Source organism: Macaca mulatta, chromosome 2, assembly GCF_049350105.2.
Source record: "Macaca mulatta isolate MMU2019108-1 chromosome 2, T2T-MMU8v2.0, whole genome shotgun sequence".
NCBI classification, from domain to species: Eukaryota; Metazoa; Chordata; class Mammalia; order Primates; family Cercopithecidae; genus Macaca; species Macaca mulatta.
This window is the reverse complement of record NC_133407.1, coordinates 134,851,667-134,868,621: the sequence shown is the minus strand read 5'-3', so window position 1 is coordinate 134,868,621 and position 16,955 is coordinate 134,851,667. Positions and strand designations below refer to the sequence as shown.

Below are 16,955 nucleotides of genomic sequence, written 5' to 3'. Positions count from 1 at the left end.
GAGAATCTCTTCCAGTCCTCAACCCACGTCAATTTCTGATGCCTGAATTCCAAGCCTAGATGCATCATTTCTGTAACTGATCTTGTCATGTGCATTTGCAAATCACTCTGGCATTTATAACTTGTTACATTATAGCTTCGAGTGAGTTTTTCTTTTTTCTTAGCTTTTTATTCAATGGAAGGATAGCATGGTATATTTAGATTTAGTAATTCATCCATTCAACGCATATCTGCTGAGTGCCTGCTGTGTGACAGTCATTGTGCTTTAGGTGGCAGGGGGAGGAGTGCATAGCAAGGCAGGAAGCAGACCTTTGCCCTCTTGGCTTCTTTCTACTAGAGGGCAAACCCTCTGAGAGCTCCACCAGGGCTCTGTTCTCCTGCAGTTTGTCCTCTAGTATAAAGAAGCAGAGAGCGCAAGTGAAACGAAGGAACAAGATATCTACATGGAATGGGAGTTCATGCAGGATACAGTGGAAAGCACAGACCTTGGGAAAGCCTGTCTAGCCAGGGAAGGCCTCTTGGAAAAGGTCACTTTCTATTTAAGACTTAAAGAATGATCTTCAGCCAGGTGCAGTGGCTCACGCCTGTAATCCCAGCACTTTGGCAGGCTGAGGCGGGCGGATCACCTGAGGTCAGGAGTTCGAGACCAGCCTGACTAACAAGGCGAAACCCCATCTCCAGTAAAAATACAAAAAAAGAAAAAAAAAGAAAAATCTGGGTATGGTGGTGTGCACTTGTAATCCCAGCTACTTGGGAGGCTGAGGCAGGAGAATCGCTTGAACCCTGGAGGCGGAGGTTGCAGTGAGCCGAGATTGCACCACTGCACACCAGCCTGGGTGACAGAGCAAGACTCCATCTCAAAAAAAAAAAAAAAGACGAAAGAATGCTCCTCGTGTACAAGGAGCCAGGGGAAGAACCTTTCAGGCAGAGAATGAAGAGGGCTAAGCCTCAGAGTTAGGAATAAGCTGAGTGTGGCGTGGGATCAGAAAGACCAGTGTGTGTGGCTCCAGGTGTTATTCGAGAAGAAGGTGGGGAGTGAGGATGGTGTGGGAGAGGTTCGGGGGTCAGCAGGACCCTGTATACCAGGGCGAAGGACTGGGTTTTATTTTCTGCCATCTAGGCTGGAGTGCAGTGATGCAGTTGTAGCTCCCCACAGCCTCAAACTCCTGGGCTCAGGTGATCCTCCCACCTCAGCCTCCCAAGCAGCTAGGACCACAGGTGGGTGTGCCACCATGCCTGCGTAATTTTTTAAATTTTTTTATAGTGATGGGATCTTGCCGTGTTGCCCAGGCTGATCTCAAGCTCCTGACTTCAAGCGATCCTCCTGCCTCAGCCTCACAAAATACTGGGATTTCAGGCATGAGTCACTGCACCCAGCCTGGATTTTATTCTGAAATGGATGCAAAGCAATTGGAGGCAGTGACTTCTGATTCAGGTGTGACAACAAACTGTGTAGACTGGGGAATGGATTGCATTTTCAGGTGCGTTCTTGAGAGTAGGCTTCCTTGTGGGAGAGGCCGAGATTCTGGTTCCCTGAGGTTGGGCAAGGAATCCTGGAAGATGCCACACCTGAGACAGACTCAGCTGGCCCTGGTGAAGCAAGAAAACCCTTTTCTAACTGGCGGTGAGATGCAGCTACACACCAATACAAGGTTGGAAGCACAGTGCTTTAGAGCACAGTCTTGCAAGTGTGGTGCCTGAACAGCAGCAGCGGCAGGAGCAGCACCTGAGAACTTGTTAGAAATTGAAGTTTTCTGGCCTCACTGCAGCCATAGTGAATCAGAAACTCTGGGTTTGGAGGCCAGGCGCAGTGGCTCACGCCTGTAATCCCAGCACTTTGGGAGACCGAGGTGGGTGGATCACGAGGTCAGGAGATCGAGACCATCTTGGCTAACACGGTGAAACTCCGTCTCCACTAAAAATACAAAAAATTAGCCGGGTGTGGTGGCGGGGGCCTGTAGTCCCAGCTACTCGGGTGGCTGAGGCAGGAGAACGGTGTGAACCTGGGAGGCAGAGGTTGCAGTGAGCTGAGATCGTGCCACTGCATTGAACCAGGACCACAGGGCAAGATTCCATCTCACACACAAACAAAACAAAACAAAACAAAACAAAACTCTCAGGTTGGGACCTAGCAGTCTGCTTGTAACAAGACCTCCAGGTGATTCTGATGAACATGCAAGTTTGAGAAGCCGGTTATACGGTGTTTGTGGAAGACTGGGAGAAAAGACTTGGGACTTACTACAAATGCACTAGTCTCATGGGAAGATAAGACAGACACTGTAAAGGGCCATAGCTAAGTGGTGCCCCAGTGCCGATCAGAACCTGGGTCTTGTGACTCTGTTCTAGTGCCCTTTCCTCAAGTGTTTATGGAGTGAAAGAATAAACAAAACTAACTTTGTTTTTTTAAGGATAATTATGATATTTCTAAAGGAGGAGTTGGGTGGATGTTTAAGGACAAGTGCTATGGTGTGTGAACTCAGACGACCTCGTTTCTCGTGCTACTATTTTCTCAGATAATTTAGAAAAACAGTGTCAGTATGAATAACTCACCCCTTTCTCCCTGTCACTGGTAGAAAAACAAGTGTTTTTGTCTTAAGTTACACCACTGAGACACTTAGCAGAGTGTAATAGCATTCTTTTATTTCTGTATTACTCAATCTATTTGGCCTTGTTTTGGTTTTGGAAGTCCTGGCACTCCCAAGTTATGTTTTTAGTGTCATGGAAGAAGGCAGAAGATTGATTATTTTCAGGCCTGGTATTTGTGCTTGCTCCTATCTGCTTTGGCCAACAGCGCTGTCAGAAAATCCTAGGATCATTTCCCTCACCCTCCACCCAGTACTCTCTACCTGGCTAACACCCACCAACTTCTAATTTAATGGCTTGCAGGTCATTTCTTCCATGAAATCTTTTCTGACCCCTTGTGCTTAGGTTACATCTGTGTGTTAATCATTCCCATGTGCTTTTGTTGGTGTTTCCTGATAGTCTGTGGGCTCCAGGAGGTCTGAAACCTCATTTGTCTCAAGTTCAAGCTATATTGCGCTTCAAATACAGTGGTCTGGCATGTGGTGGTACTGAGAAAGTAGCTGTTTCGTGGATGCTTTCCCTCTGAGTTGATTACACTCTATGGTCGATCTTTGGAAGACATAGTGGTGGGTTCTTCCTAAAAGGAGGTTACACCAGATATTAAGACATGGTCCCTGCCGGTCGTGGTGGCTCATGCTTGTAATCCCAGCACTTTGGGAGACTGAGGCGGGCAGATCACGAGGTTAGGAGTTTGAGACCAGCCTGACCAACATGGTGAAACCCTGTCTCTACTAAAAATACAAAAATTAGCTGGGCATGGTGGTGCATGCCTGTAATCCCAGATACTCAGGAGGCGGAGGCAGGAGAATTGCTTGAACCCAGGAGGCAGAGGTTGCAGTGAGCTGAGATCGTGCCATTGTACTCCAGCCCGGGCAACAGAGTGAGACTCCGTTTCAAAAAAAAAAAAAAAAAAAGACATGCTCCCCTGGGGTCAAGATGGGAGAAGTAGAGACAAAGCCAGAAATAAGTATTTCTTTGAGGCAGATTCTAATGTGGTATACACTTACAGTGTGTTAGCTGCTGTGACTAACACACAGATTTTGGTAACTTTCCATAATAAGGTATATGTTATCTTCCCTTCATGTCTGTTGAACCTCCTCCATCTTACTCTTGCTGTGGGGTCTCAGCAGTTGGTGGGGAAGAAGAACAGGGAGTGCAGTTGACCTGCCATCATGGGCTTGGAAGTGGTGCCCCTTGCTACTGCTCACATCCCATTGACCAGAAATCAGTCACATGGTCCTGACATGTATAAATGCCAGTGAAACTGGGATTGGAATTGGAAATGTCATCTTCCTGTGTACCCAGGATGAATATAGTACAGTGAAATTAGTTGTCATGTGACAGTCCCAAACAAATGATTATTTTGGTTTTAGCTACTGAGGTTTGATCAAAATAAAGCACACCTCCTATTTTTATAGCCTGTTCATATATCAGTACCCCTTTTTTTCCCAGAGACTAATGAGAGTGATGACCTGCAGTGGTTCTTAACTTTTGCATGTCATGAAGAGGATGTCTTTCATTTAAATCCTAACTAAGGCCAGGCATGGTGGCTCGTGCCTGTAATCCCAGCACTTTGGGAGGCCAAAGCAGGCAGATCGCGTGTGGTCAGGAAGTTCGAGACCAGCCTGGCCAACATGGTGAAACCCCATCTCTACTAAAAATACAAAAATTAGCCGGGCATCGTGTCACACGCCTGTTATCCCAGCTACTCAGGAGGCTGAGGCAGGAGAATCCTTTGAACCTGAGAGCAGAGTTTGCAGTGAGCCGAGATTACACCATTGTACTCCAGCCTGGGCAACAGAGTGAATCTCCATCTCAAAAAAATAAATAAATAAAAAATAAAAATTAAAAAATAAATAAGTCCCAACTAAGAGCCTATCTTCCTCTGTGGGATTCACCAGGGTAATTTGTTGAGGGTCCAGTTGTGGCATGCAGTCCTTACGTCATCAAATGAAATATTCAACCCTAAGTGGTGAACAAGCGTGAATCCACACAGATCGGCTCTCACAGGACAATATCTGCTTGTGTTCTATGGTTGGCATTATTTTTTTCTTCTGCTCCTGGAGTTGACAACTCTGGGAAAAAGTTTGGTGGTATTGCAGAGGACTAACTAGTCCATTACCACTAGCCATCATTATGGTCTTGGAAAGGCCTGGTGGTCAAATTCTTATTTCTTAAGGAGAAAATTGAAGTTGCTTTTAAGATTTGAATTTTCTGTTTACTTATGTCGCGTATTTTCATCCAGAAAAGGATATGAAAAATGATCCATGATATATTTCATGGAGGAAAACATACAATAGAGTGTTTATGGTACACTGTTCTTTATTGTTGTTTTTGGATTTTCTTAGGGAAAGATATCTTGTTTTCCCCACTGTCTTGCTCACCATCGTTGTTCTCAGGATAGGAGCTGAAAACTTTTATCTAATCTTCAATATCCCTCCCTGCCGTCCTTCCAGCTCAGTATGAAGACTCAGTGAGAAGCTTGTAGTGGAGATATGTAGTTAAGCGGGAGGCCAGAGAGGTCAACAGGGGTCATACAGGACCTTGTAAACTATGGGAATGCTGTTGGTCACTGTCCCGACACTACTGGGAAGCCATTGAGAGAATGCAAACAGGGAGTGAATGCAAAGTGAGAGAGAGGGAGTGTGTATATGTATGTGAGAGAGACACTGATAAGTGATGATCACATTTATTGTGGGTTTTTTGGCTGTGGGGAAGGAGCCTCCGCAGGAGAGAGGAGGTGCAAAGGCAGTGTGGTGCCTTTCTCCCAGCTGACAGGAGAGGTCTCCTCCCTCCTTCTGCACAGAAGTTGCTTGTCAATCAGGAGCTTACCATCCCAGCTTCAAAGCAGGCAGTGCATTTGGGGTAAATATTTATGAAATGCCAAGCTTCGTGATCAAGATGTATTTTGTTTTTAATGAGCAAATGACTCAGAATTGTTTGAGGTTATTAAAAGACAAATTATTGTGTGCCATCATGGAAAAAGGGAAGAGGAGAAAGTATAATTTTACATCAAGCAATTTATTTACAGCCATAATCCGCAAGCAATCAACCTCTTTAAACAAAATTATTTAATTTCTTGTAAAGGCTTGAAGTATAAAAATTTAATTTATTTAGGGAATCTCATTAAGAGGACTTTTAAAAAGTAAGGTGGTCTATTCAGTTGCTTCAAGGAATGTTAATTGAGTGCATAAGATGCCATAAACATTGTGTTTGGGGCATGAGAAGTAACACGAATGAATCTCTGCTCTCAAGACACTTCTAGTCTGGAAACAAGACAGTCAAAAGCCATTAATAAATGAGTAGAAATGTGCAAAATGTTTCTTCCTTTTTAAAGTCGAAACCATTGTTTCAAATTGTATAACAGTTATTTTGGATATTACTTTGTTTTGGAAAATCTAGAGAATACAAAAAATTCTAAAGAAAAATCCTAACCTTAATCCCATTTATCTTGGACAAATACTGTGAATTTTATTTTTTTCTGTTCTTCATTGGCATATATTTTTACACAGCTGAGAATTAATGTAGATACAGTTTTCCTATCTTGCTTATTTTATGTCACATTGTAACAAGCATTTGCACACATTTCCCCGTTTTTAATGACTACAACCTACAAAATATTCCTTTGTCAGACTGGATTATCATTTACTTGCTTTTGTTCTGTTTTGATAGACATTTAAGATAAGCCAGATTCATAAAATTTACTCATTTTATGTCTCACATCATCTTTTACACTTAACTGTTACAATAAAACATTAATAGGGAAATGAGATTTAAAAAAAAAAATCTCTCTGTATGTATGTCTCTGAGCTTTGCCATCCAAAACGAAAAAAAAGCGGACCAAGTCATCGTTAAAATAATTGTACATCCTTGAGAGAATAGGGGGGGAATAATACATTTGACTCATTGTTTCTGGCATATTCTATCACTGGACACGTAGCTCCTACCCTGAAATTGGTTAAGACAGAACGTCTTATGACCAGGCACAGTGGCTCACGCCTGTAATCCCAGCACTTTGGGAGGCTGAGGCAGGCGGATCACGAGGTCAGGAGATCGAGACCATCCTGGCTAACACAGGGAACTCCCATCTCTACTAAAAATACAAAAACTAGCCGGGCGAGGTGGCGGGCGCCTGTAGTCCCAGCTACTCGGGAGGCTGAGGCAGGAGAATGGCGTAAACCCGGGAGGCGGAGCTTGCAGTGAGCCCAGATCCGGCCACTGCACTCCAGCCTGGCGACAGAACAAGACTCCGTTTTAAAAACAAAACAAAACAAAACAAAAAACAAGATTTATTTTATTATTTTTAATAATAAATAAATTATTATTATTTATTATATATTTTTATAATTATATAAATATATAATAATATATATTTATATATTATTTATTATATTATTATTATGTTGGCCAGGCTGGTCTCCATCTCTTGACCTTGTGATTCGCCCGCCTCAGCCTCCCAGAGTGCTGGGATTACAGGTGTGAGCTACCATGCCCGGCTGGAACGTCCTTTAAATCCAAGAAAGCGGTTTGCTTCTAATTTAGGGAAACTTCATGCCTGATTTTGAAACTTTTAGCAGATGTCATTTCTGTCTCACTCTTCCAGTGACATCTAAAATCTACCTGTTGTTTATTTTGCTTTTTTAAAAAAGGTCCAACATAAAGTCACTTTAAGGTGACTGTTACCTACACTCTTTTAACACAGGGGCTTGACTGTATTGATGAGAAAAAGCTTTAGCTTTTTTTTTTTTGGTTGTTGCAAGTATTCCTTGGATTTTTGTTCAGAATGGCCCGGGATTCCAGTAAGCTCTCTATGTGGGCGCATGGGCCCTTGGAAAGGTGGCATGACTTAGGGGAAAGAACCAGGCATGGGGTGAGTGAGTGGAAGCTGAGCCTGCCAGCACTCATCTCTTAACCCTTTGGCAAATTAAGGCAATTACCCTTACCATCAGTAGTCCATCCCTGGCAGTCAGATATCCTGAGTGAAAATGCTGCCCAGAGTCTATTTCCCATTATTTTACGTAGGACAAATTTTAATGTGTTATGTGTCAATGTGTAAAACCCCCAATCAATGTTCTGAAGCAGAAGTTGGCAAATCCAGCCCACTGCCAGTTTGTGTAAATAAAGTTTTGCTAGAACACAACAACACCCACTTGTTTACATATGATTACTTTTCTACTATAATACCCGAGTAGTTGCAATAGAGAACTTGTGGCACCAAAGTCTAAAATATCCACTAAGTGTTCCTTTACACAAAAAGTTTACCAACTCTTTTCTAAAATATGATTAAAAGATAGGAACTTGTCTTATGTGTACACAGCTATCATGTTAAGGATGTAAAAATGTTTAAAACATTAGTTACTCAACAATTAATATGATCTCAACATGCATTTGTTTTGTTTGAAATGTGACTTCTTTTTTAATTATGAAGAACGTCTGAGACACATCACTTTTGTGGCTGGGTTTTCAAAACCTCTAGGGAAGTTTCTGATATTCTACCAATTGTACTGCAGTGTGACGCTTAACCTTCACCCATTTCATTAAAAATGTTACATTAAATTTGAAGGCTGTGATAGGATTTTTTATTTTATAATAGCAGCAGACAAAACTGTTTTATTTAGAAATAAATAAAACCTGTATTTTCTGTAAAGTTTGGATATTAAAAGCCAATTCAGCAACAACAATAAAAGGCATTCAACTAGGAAACTGTCAACTGGATCAATATTCTGTGGCATTTGGTTTTATTTCACTTCTTAGAAGCTCAGTATTCTCATCTGTAAAACGGGAATCAAACTTCCTTACTGGGCTACGTGAAGGTTAAGTAAGGAAAGCCCTGCCTGACACATTTTGGGAATACATTAGCTGTTGGTTCCCTTTCCTTTTACTACCCTTAGCTGTGTTAGAGGAGCAAATAATCATAACTATGAAATATTTTCAGAAAATTTTCCAAATTGACACAGCTTCTGCTTACTTATGGTTACCTGGAGACCCAAGTAAAAGCCAGGGAGAAATTGGAAAGATCCGTGTATTTGGGTAAGAGATACTAGCAGCTGTAACCAACATTCCAAAATTTGAAATTTTTGAAATTAGCGGGGCCTGGTGGCACGCGCCTGTAGTCCCAGCTGCTCGGGAGCTTAACTCAGTGCAGTTTAATTCATGAGTACCTCACAGTCTAGTGCTGGTTGAGGGGGACAGGAGTGGTGGTGTTTCTGCTCCATGTGGTCTTTCAGGGACCCAGACAAATTCCATCCAGTGACTCCACTATCCCCAGGAAGTAGGAGTTCTTCACTGGATCTCTGGGCCCACAGTCCAGGGAAGAAAGCAGTCATTAAGCATGGTTCCAGAGGCTTCAGGATCTGAATGAAAGTAGTGTATACCCACTTCCATCTGTTTGGTTAGAACTCAGTCATCAGGCCCCACCTAACTACAAGGGATGCTGGGAAATGCATTCCAGCTGTGTGTTCAGGAGAAAGAAATGGATTTGATGAACGTTTAGCCAGTCTCTGCCACACACTGACCACATTTTCTTGTATTATTACGGAGGACAAATGCTTACCATACATAAACTGCCCAGAGGTGCTGATAATCTGAGAACCTGTCTCCAACAAGTCCCCTGGGAAGGGCAGCATTCAGAGACAGTCATGCTGGTTTGGAACAATTTATCTACATACTTGTTTAAATATATTTTAAAAATTAGCCTGCACTCTGAATCTGCTTCCCACATGTTGTGTGCCATTTAGGCATTTTGGTGTTCTAAAATTACAGATCTATCTCAGAGTGAGTAAGTTTAGGAATACATACTTAAGAAGTGTTGCATGCAATGACATTTTCCTTCCCAAAGTGATCTACAGGAACTCATATTTATTTTGCTATTTTATAAAATCAGAAGTTGTACACAATATTGAGTAGAATTCTTTATCCGTGATGGCAGATAGAACATCTGTTGAAATACTACCACTGTTATTTATTTCGAATTGCACATTTTACAATGAACTATACCAGAAGCATTTTCAATTTTTTAACACTTTTAATAGATCTAAGCCCACCTTTTTTTGAAAGTTATTCATTTTAAATCATGATTATATGAATATTTTAGGATTATAATCACCCTAAAATGAAGGACAAAATTTATCATACTAAAATAGAAATTTAATTTAAAGTACAAAGAACTTGATTGCAAGGTTTAGTAGATTAGAAACAAGACATCAAAGAGGATATTAAAAAACACTTTTTAAAACACCCTCAGCAGTATAGTTTTACAGTAGTTTTCAAAAAAATACAACAGCATTTATTAATGTTTGTGAAGATCATATTATAGACAAATCAAAGATCAAACTTTTGTAAGGTTCAAAAAACACATATAAGCAAATTTTGGTCATTTCCTGGAAAAAACTAACTTTAAATATATTCATCCAGGCCAGGCATGGTGGCTCATGCCTGTAGTCCCAGCACTTTGGGAGACAAAGGCAGGCGGATTGCTTGAGTCCAAGAGTTTGAGACCAGCCTGGCAGCACGGTGAGACACTGTCTCTACAAAAATTAGCCCAACATAATGACACCTGCCTGTAGTCTCAGCTACCTGGGAGGCCTGAGGTGGGAGGATGGCTTGAGCTTGGGAGGTTGAGGCTGCAAAGAGCAGAGATCATGCCACTGCAATGCAGCCTGAGCAACAGAGTGAGACCCTGTCTCAAAAAAGTAAAGAATAGGGCTGGGTATGGTGACTCATGCCTGTAATCCTGGCACTTTGGGAGGCTGAGGCAGGTGGATCACAAGTTCAGGAGATCCACACCATCCTGGCTAACACGACGAAACCCCGCCTCTACTAAAAATACGAAAAATTAGCCAGGCATTGTAGTGGGCACCTGTAGTCCCAAGTGCTTGGGAGGTTGAGGCAGGAGAATCGCTTGAACCCGGGAGGTGGAGGTTGCAGTGAGCCGAGATCACACCACTGCACTCCAGCCTGGTGACAGAGTGAGACTCCATCTCAAAAATAAATAAATAAACGAATAAATAATAAAACACAAATTTTCATTCAGTATCATACAGTTAGTGATGTTTGTTTGAGATGGAAGCTGCTCTTGGCCGTATTGTGATCCAGGGGCCTTGGGCAAAAGTCAGACTGGTCTACAGACATGTGTAATTAAAAATACTCCTCTCACTTTTCTTGGTACTCCATGGCATTTCCCACTACCTGTCACTTTGTCCTTGACAATATATGAGGCAGAAAACAAGTTGCGTGGACCAGGTTGGTTTTCCAGTCAGCTGTTCCTTATTTTTCTCTGGTGCTGCTTTGTTATATTAGACTTCAAATTTACTATTCATGAAACACATTTTAATCAGTGACCATATCAGACAAATGGAAGCTAAGCGCTGGTTAGTATGTTGAAAATAAACATGAGGGCTCTCATTAATGTCGCTGTCTGAGTAATTAGTTGAGCATCCAGTCCTGAGCAGCCGTGAAAGCAGACCGGCTTCTCACTGGAACGACAGGCTGACAGCCCCGTCTTGGAGAATGGTCATTAGTGTGCCCTGCCATCAATGTCATGTTACTGTGTCAAATTAGTTAGTGTCCCCTTAGGAGAGAAGCCGGACCTACAAATTATCCTCCCACATCCCTTGGAAACTGTGTTTGCCAAACCTGCGATCGAGTGTGAGCAAATTATTAACATGGCTCATAAATTAACTAGTTTACAGGCTTATAACATTTTACAAGTAGATAATAAAGGGGAGAAAAGTTTTCCAATTGCATTGCCCTGACGTGAGGCTGTGATCTGCCGACTTTTCCTTAAGGAGTCCACAGCTCATAGTTTTTCGTTAAGAGACCAAACACATGGGGTGTCAGAACAAATGTTTGGAAATGTAGAATCTAAAAGGCAGCCAGTGTAAATCCATTGAAAACATTATAATTAACTTCATTATCTCATTGCTCTGATAAGTCGATGACAATGGTCGTCTTTCTTTTAGTGGCAGTTGCTCATTAATGAGTTCACCAATTAAGTTTGAACGATTACAGCCTTTACCAACTGAAATTATCTTAAAAACATTTTTGATGCGTTCTTATCATACTCTTAAGCTCCCTTGCTCAAGAGGGAAAATGCCCACACAGCACATTAAACTCACACAAGAATGAAGATTCTGAAGTCATGATATATTTGGCAGTTCATGCACAGTAGACACCAGATACCTAGAAAACATAGTGTGGACAAATCTGGCCTGAGTTTATCTCATATCTAGAAGAGACACCCACTGGGAACACCATCTCTTAACTCTCTTCTGAGTTCTGGTAGGCAGACAACCCACATAGTTTCCGGAGACAGGTGACTATTCAAATCGTAAAACTTCATGCATCTCCTTTTTAGTTTCAACTTCTCCATCTGAGTAGGTTAAAAACATCTAAATTCACAAAGTGTTGCCTGCATTTACTATTGAAAGAGAACACTGCACACAGACACACATGTACGTGCCCCGAAAGCTCAGGCTTTCTACCCATTCTGTAGTTCCATTTTTTTCTGTATTAGTGAGAGTCCTTTATTTAATCTTGAAGGCCATATACATGGCATTATTATCTCAAGGATCTATGCAAAAAAGACCTGGCATGTGAAACCTTGCTACTGACAGCTATTCACGAAAACTTTCTGAAAGTGCTTGAGGATGAGTTGACTTATCTGTCAGCAACTTCAACTTACTTGGAATTGGATTTGGTAAATATTCTACTAATAACCTAACCAAGCGATGAAAGCTTTGCAGTCTCAGCACATGAACAGAGTGACTGTTTCCATGAGAAGGCTGTGTCACAATCTCCTTCTGCATTTGAAATGCAACTGAAAAAAAAGAGTTGCTAACTGTGGCAAGTAAGATTTTCTGTTTGGCTGGCAGGAGAGAGCTTGTATGTTTTGCTAGCGGGGTGCCTGTGTCCATGTATGTACTTATTTCCTCCTGTCTCTTCTACTGGGTGCATTGAGACAGGCTGAAAGATCAAAACTCATAGCAAAATCATCATTTGGACCTATGAATCATCTTTTTCTTATTTCTCAGGATGTGTTAGCACTGTAATTATGAGAATTTATCTTCAGAAATAAGAAATTATAAGCCAAGCATGGTGGCTCATGCCTGTAATCCCAACACTTTGGGAGGCCAAGACGGGTGGATCATTTGAGGTCAGGAGTTTGAGACCAGCCTGGCCAACATGGTGAAACCCTGTCTCTACTAAAAGTACAAAAATTAGCCAGACATGATGGTGGACACCTGTAATCCCAGCTACTCGGGAGGCTGTGGCAGGAGAATCTCTTGAACCTGGGAGGTGGAGGTTGCAGTGAGCCGAGATTGTGCCACTGCACTCCTCTAGCCTTGGCGATAGAGCAAGACTCTATCTGGAAAAAAAAAATAGAAAGAAAGAAAATTTACTAGGAGTGGCACACACCTGTAATTGCAGCACTTTGTAGGCTGAGGTAGGAGTATCACTTGAGCTCAGGAGTTTGAGACTAGCCGGCCTACTAAAATTTAGCCTGTCTACTAAAATTCCAAAATTATTTGGGCATGGTGGTGCACACCTGTAGTTCAAGTTACTTGGGAGCACTTGAGTCTGGGAAGTTGAGGCTGCAGTGAGCCCTGAATGTGCCACTGCACTCCAGCCTGGATGACAGAGCGAGACCCTGTCTCAGAAAAAAGAAAAGAAAAGAAATAGAAATTACGGTATGGAAGATAAAGGAACTTAACTTCCTAAGTGGATGTCATTGCCTTCAAGAGTGACAGGTTTACTCACCTACATAACATTTTGCATCCTCCTCCTGTAATTCAGATTGTGAGCTAGGTCGAATGCCAATTCTAGAAGGCAAAGGATAAAATAAATGCTTAGATATGTGATTGTATACTGAAGATAAATGTGGTGTGTAAATGAGGGATACCAAAGGCTCGTGTGTCTATGTTGCTTTTGAAGCATCACCATTTGCCCCTTCACTTAACCTCTTCTTTTCTTTTGCTTTCAGCTTCCCTCTGTGTATTGCAGTCCTGTGGCATTATGCATGCCCCCTCCCAGTGACCCCAGGCTTTTTATGGCTGTGAGACACGTTAAATTTTCAGGGTAAGTGACAGACACCACTGATGCTGTATACCACCTAAAAATTGCCATCTACCTTCGCAGGGGACCCAGCAGTCGATATAGTAATCCTGCAGAAGATAATGGCCTTTCTAATTATCAGGCCCTGATTCTGAAGCTAGCAGGCATTTGAATGCTGCTACCCCCCATGATAGCTTTATGGTTTTCAAGAATAGGGTTCATAACTTGGATCATATTTGTGGGAAGGGGACCTAATGCAGGGGTTGGTAAAATTTGTAAGAGACCAGATAGCAAATATTGTCATCCTCATGAGCCATACAGTCTTTTCCAACTAGCCAACTCTGCCTTTAGAGCACAAAAGCAGCTATAGATAATATACAAGCAAATGGGTGTCACTCTGCTCCAGAGAGACTTCATTTACAAAAACGGACAGTAAGCCATATTTGGCCTGAAGACTATAGTAGGCTGTCCCTTGATCTGATGCATCAAAAAGGGACATTTGACCTGTAAACCTGACACCTCGCTGGGTACCACTCCATCTGACCTTGAGCAAACCATTTATCTGTGAGAAACAGGAATAAAAAAAAATACCTGCCCTTACTACCTTGAAAGATGGTGTTGTAAGGATGAAACAAGATATAATGCACGTGAAAGCACTTTGAAAATTGCAAAACTCCTTACGAATGTGATGATCGGCTCTACAGTCATTCCGGTTCACCTTGTGGAGTATGACTTCTTCACCTTTTTAATCACATTGGGCTTTCATGAGCGAAATGAGTGTGGGGGAAAGCTCTCTTATTTTCTGAGTAATGTGGTTTGTCTGTACATTCCTTCTATTTTACAATTGATGGATAAGCTGTTGAAATGTCTTTTTTTTTTAGTATCAAATATGGATGAAGGGATATACGGGTAGATTATGGTAGGCTAAAGATCAAATGCCAATGAAGAGCGATTAAATTTCCTTTAATCATCAGAATCTGAGAGTGCTGTAAGATCTCACCTTTAATATAGGCCTTAATAAATAATAATGCTTGGGATGCCTACAAGTATGTTTGAATTTCACAAGTCTTGCATGTCAAAACAGAGAGACAGGCTCAGCAAATATGCTTCCCTGGGCTAGCAATACTAATTAAGAAGGAAAGTCATACTTAAACAAACAGCTTTGGGAATAGAGGGTTAATCAGAATCCCAATTCATGAATTTTCTAGTTTTTTTTTTTCCCTCAGAGAAAATTGTAGTGTCATCTTTAGATATGTTTTCATATCATTATATTAGTTAAGAATTGTTTTCTAATAAGAGAGATATAACTACATGAGTAGAAACAATTATTTAAGTATTCTGTCATAAGAACATCCAGGAGGAGCAGTTTGTGTCTTCTTTCTGCTCTGCTTATTCAAGTGTGTTCCTTCGTCTTCAAGGTCACAGGGTGGCTGCTGGCTCTCAGGCCATTGCCTCTACATCCTGAAAGGAAGAGACAAAGAGTAGTTTTCCCGGCTGAGGCAGGCCTTTTTAAAGTACTTTCCCTGCAGCCTTATCCAATGATGCCTGCTTATATCCTATTAGCCACCCCTAACTATAAGGGTATCTGGGAAATGCAATCCTTAGACTTGAACAATTTGATGTCCCAGGTAAATTCTGTGTTCTAGTACTAAGAAAAGGTGACTGCTTACTGAGCAACCATTGTGGTTACTTATACGAAATCATGCTGTCAATTTTGCTTACATCTTTAATTTCTATTTATTTTCTATGAATGCCTTTTGTTGACTGTGCCTTGTTTGAATTTTACATGTTAGAATTTTAGCCTGTTTAATTCTCAGCAGACATACAGCTCAGTAAATATTTTAGGACCATAATATTCTTACTGAACGCGCCATGGCAAATCTGAGAAATAAATTTCTTTATTAAGAGAGCTATAAAGCAAAATTTAAACTCTTGAATATGCTCGTCTAGTGGGTTTTCCTTCCTGTGGATGTAAGATTTCCTTAAGGCTTGAGTATTAGCATGAGATCTTAGCGGCGTGCACTCACAACCAATTCTGTTCCCCCTATAAGGGCAGGAGACATTGCTGACAGCTTTCCACTGTCCCTCTGTACTTATGCAGACTCAAGGCCAGGACAGAACTCTCCACCCTACATTTCTGTGATTCGTTGCTCCCTGTATCTGTGCTGAAAGGTTACCATGGGAGTGGGGTGCACGGGAGAAGTAAGCCACTCCTGTCCAAATTTTCTGTCCCAAATTGGCCTGTACATGATTCTTTTGAAACTTTTTATCCCATAAAATGAATAGAATGAGACTTCCCTATGCTTTGTATTAATAATACATTCTCTGCCTATACTGGCCTGTGATGAGTAGTCATAAAACTTAGGGTAATGGATGCATTCACAGACACTCATTGAATGCCTGCTGTGGATACAGGGTAACAGCATGGTTAAGAGTTTCTGCTTTGAAATTAGATCGGCTTAGACTCAGATTCCACCTTTTCCACTTCCTGGCTGAACAACCCTGGGCAAGTTACTTAACCTTTCTGTGCCATGGCCTCCTTATCCGGAAAAGGGGATAAAAATAGAAGCCAGCTCACAAAGAGTTAGAGAGGTGATGCTTGTAAAGAGCTTAGCACAGATCCTGGTACATCATAAATTCCAGCATTGTGCTAGGCACCCCAGGTGATACGGTGGAAATCTCTGTCTCTGACAAGCTTCTACCATCCGGTTGCTGGTTCACTGGTCGTCGTTTTACTGATAGATGATGCATGTTTCGCAGTCCATTGCGCCTCACCTGATATTCCCTTGTAAATGCAAGTAGAGCCTTGGGAGCTTGTCCTCATGCACATCTTCAAGGACACGTGCAGCTATGTATACAGCTGCTGTAGCCTTGTTAGCAGAGCTTAGGTCTCTGGGTCCTGTTTTGAGGATTTCCCCTGAGAAGCATGCAGTTCTTTTTTTATTCCTTTTTTTTTTTTTTTTTTTAAGTTAGTCAGACGATGGGCCTGCCTCGCAAGCAGAATTCACTAACTGCTTTCAAGTTGGTATTGCTGATGATAATCTGAAACTGTAGGGTTTCGCTCGTGCAGGCTGATGCTACATGATGTCAATCTTCTGCCACCTCATCCCCCATCCCTGCCTCTGTGCTGACTCGGCAAAGCAGGTCCTGGTCCCCCACAGATCTTGAAAATGGCCCTCAAAGAACTGTGTCATCTGCACACAGAAGCTGCCACAGGTCCGTGGCAAAGAATGTCAGCAGTACTCATGGATGACTCCACTGGTGACTTGTACCCAGATTGAAAAACAGTGCCAACCATGTGACCCTGGCTGTCCCTTGAGT

At 41.9% G+C, this 16,955-nt stretch overlaps 1 protein-coding gene across 1 annotated transcript in view; it reads left to right on the top strand.

Annotated features, from left to right (window-relative positions):
• FOXP1 (forkhead box P1) overlaps nucleotides 1-16,955 on the top strand; it is a gene marked incomplete at its 5' end in the record, with an annotated part of 536,826 nt that overhangs the window by 121,898 nt on the left and 397,973 nt on the right. Inside the window, 1 exon segment of the mRNA NM_001266321.1 lies at nucleotides 13,564-13,658.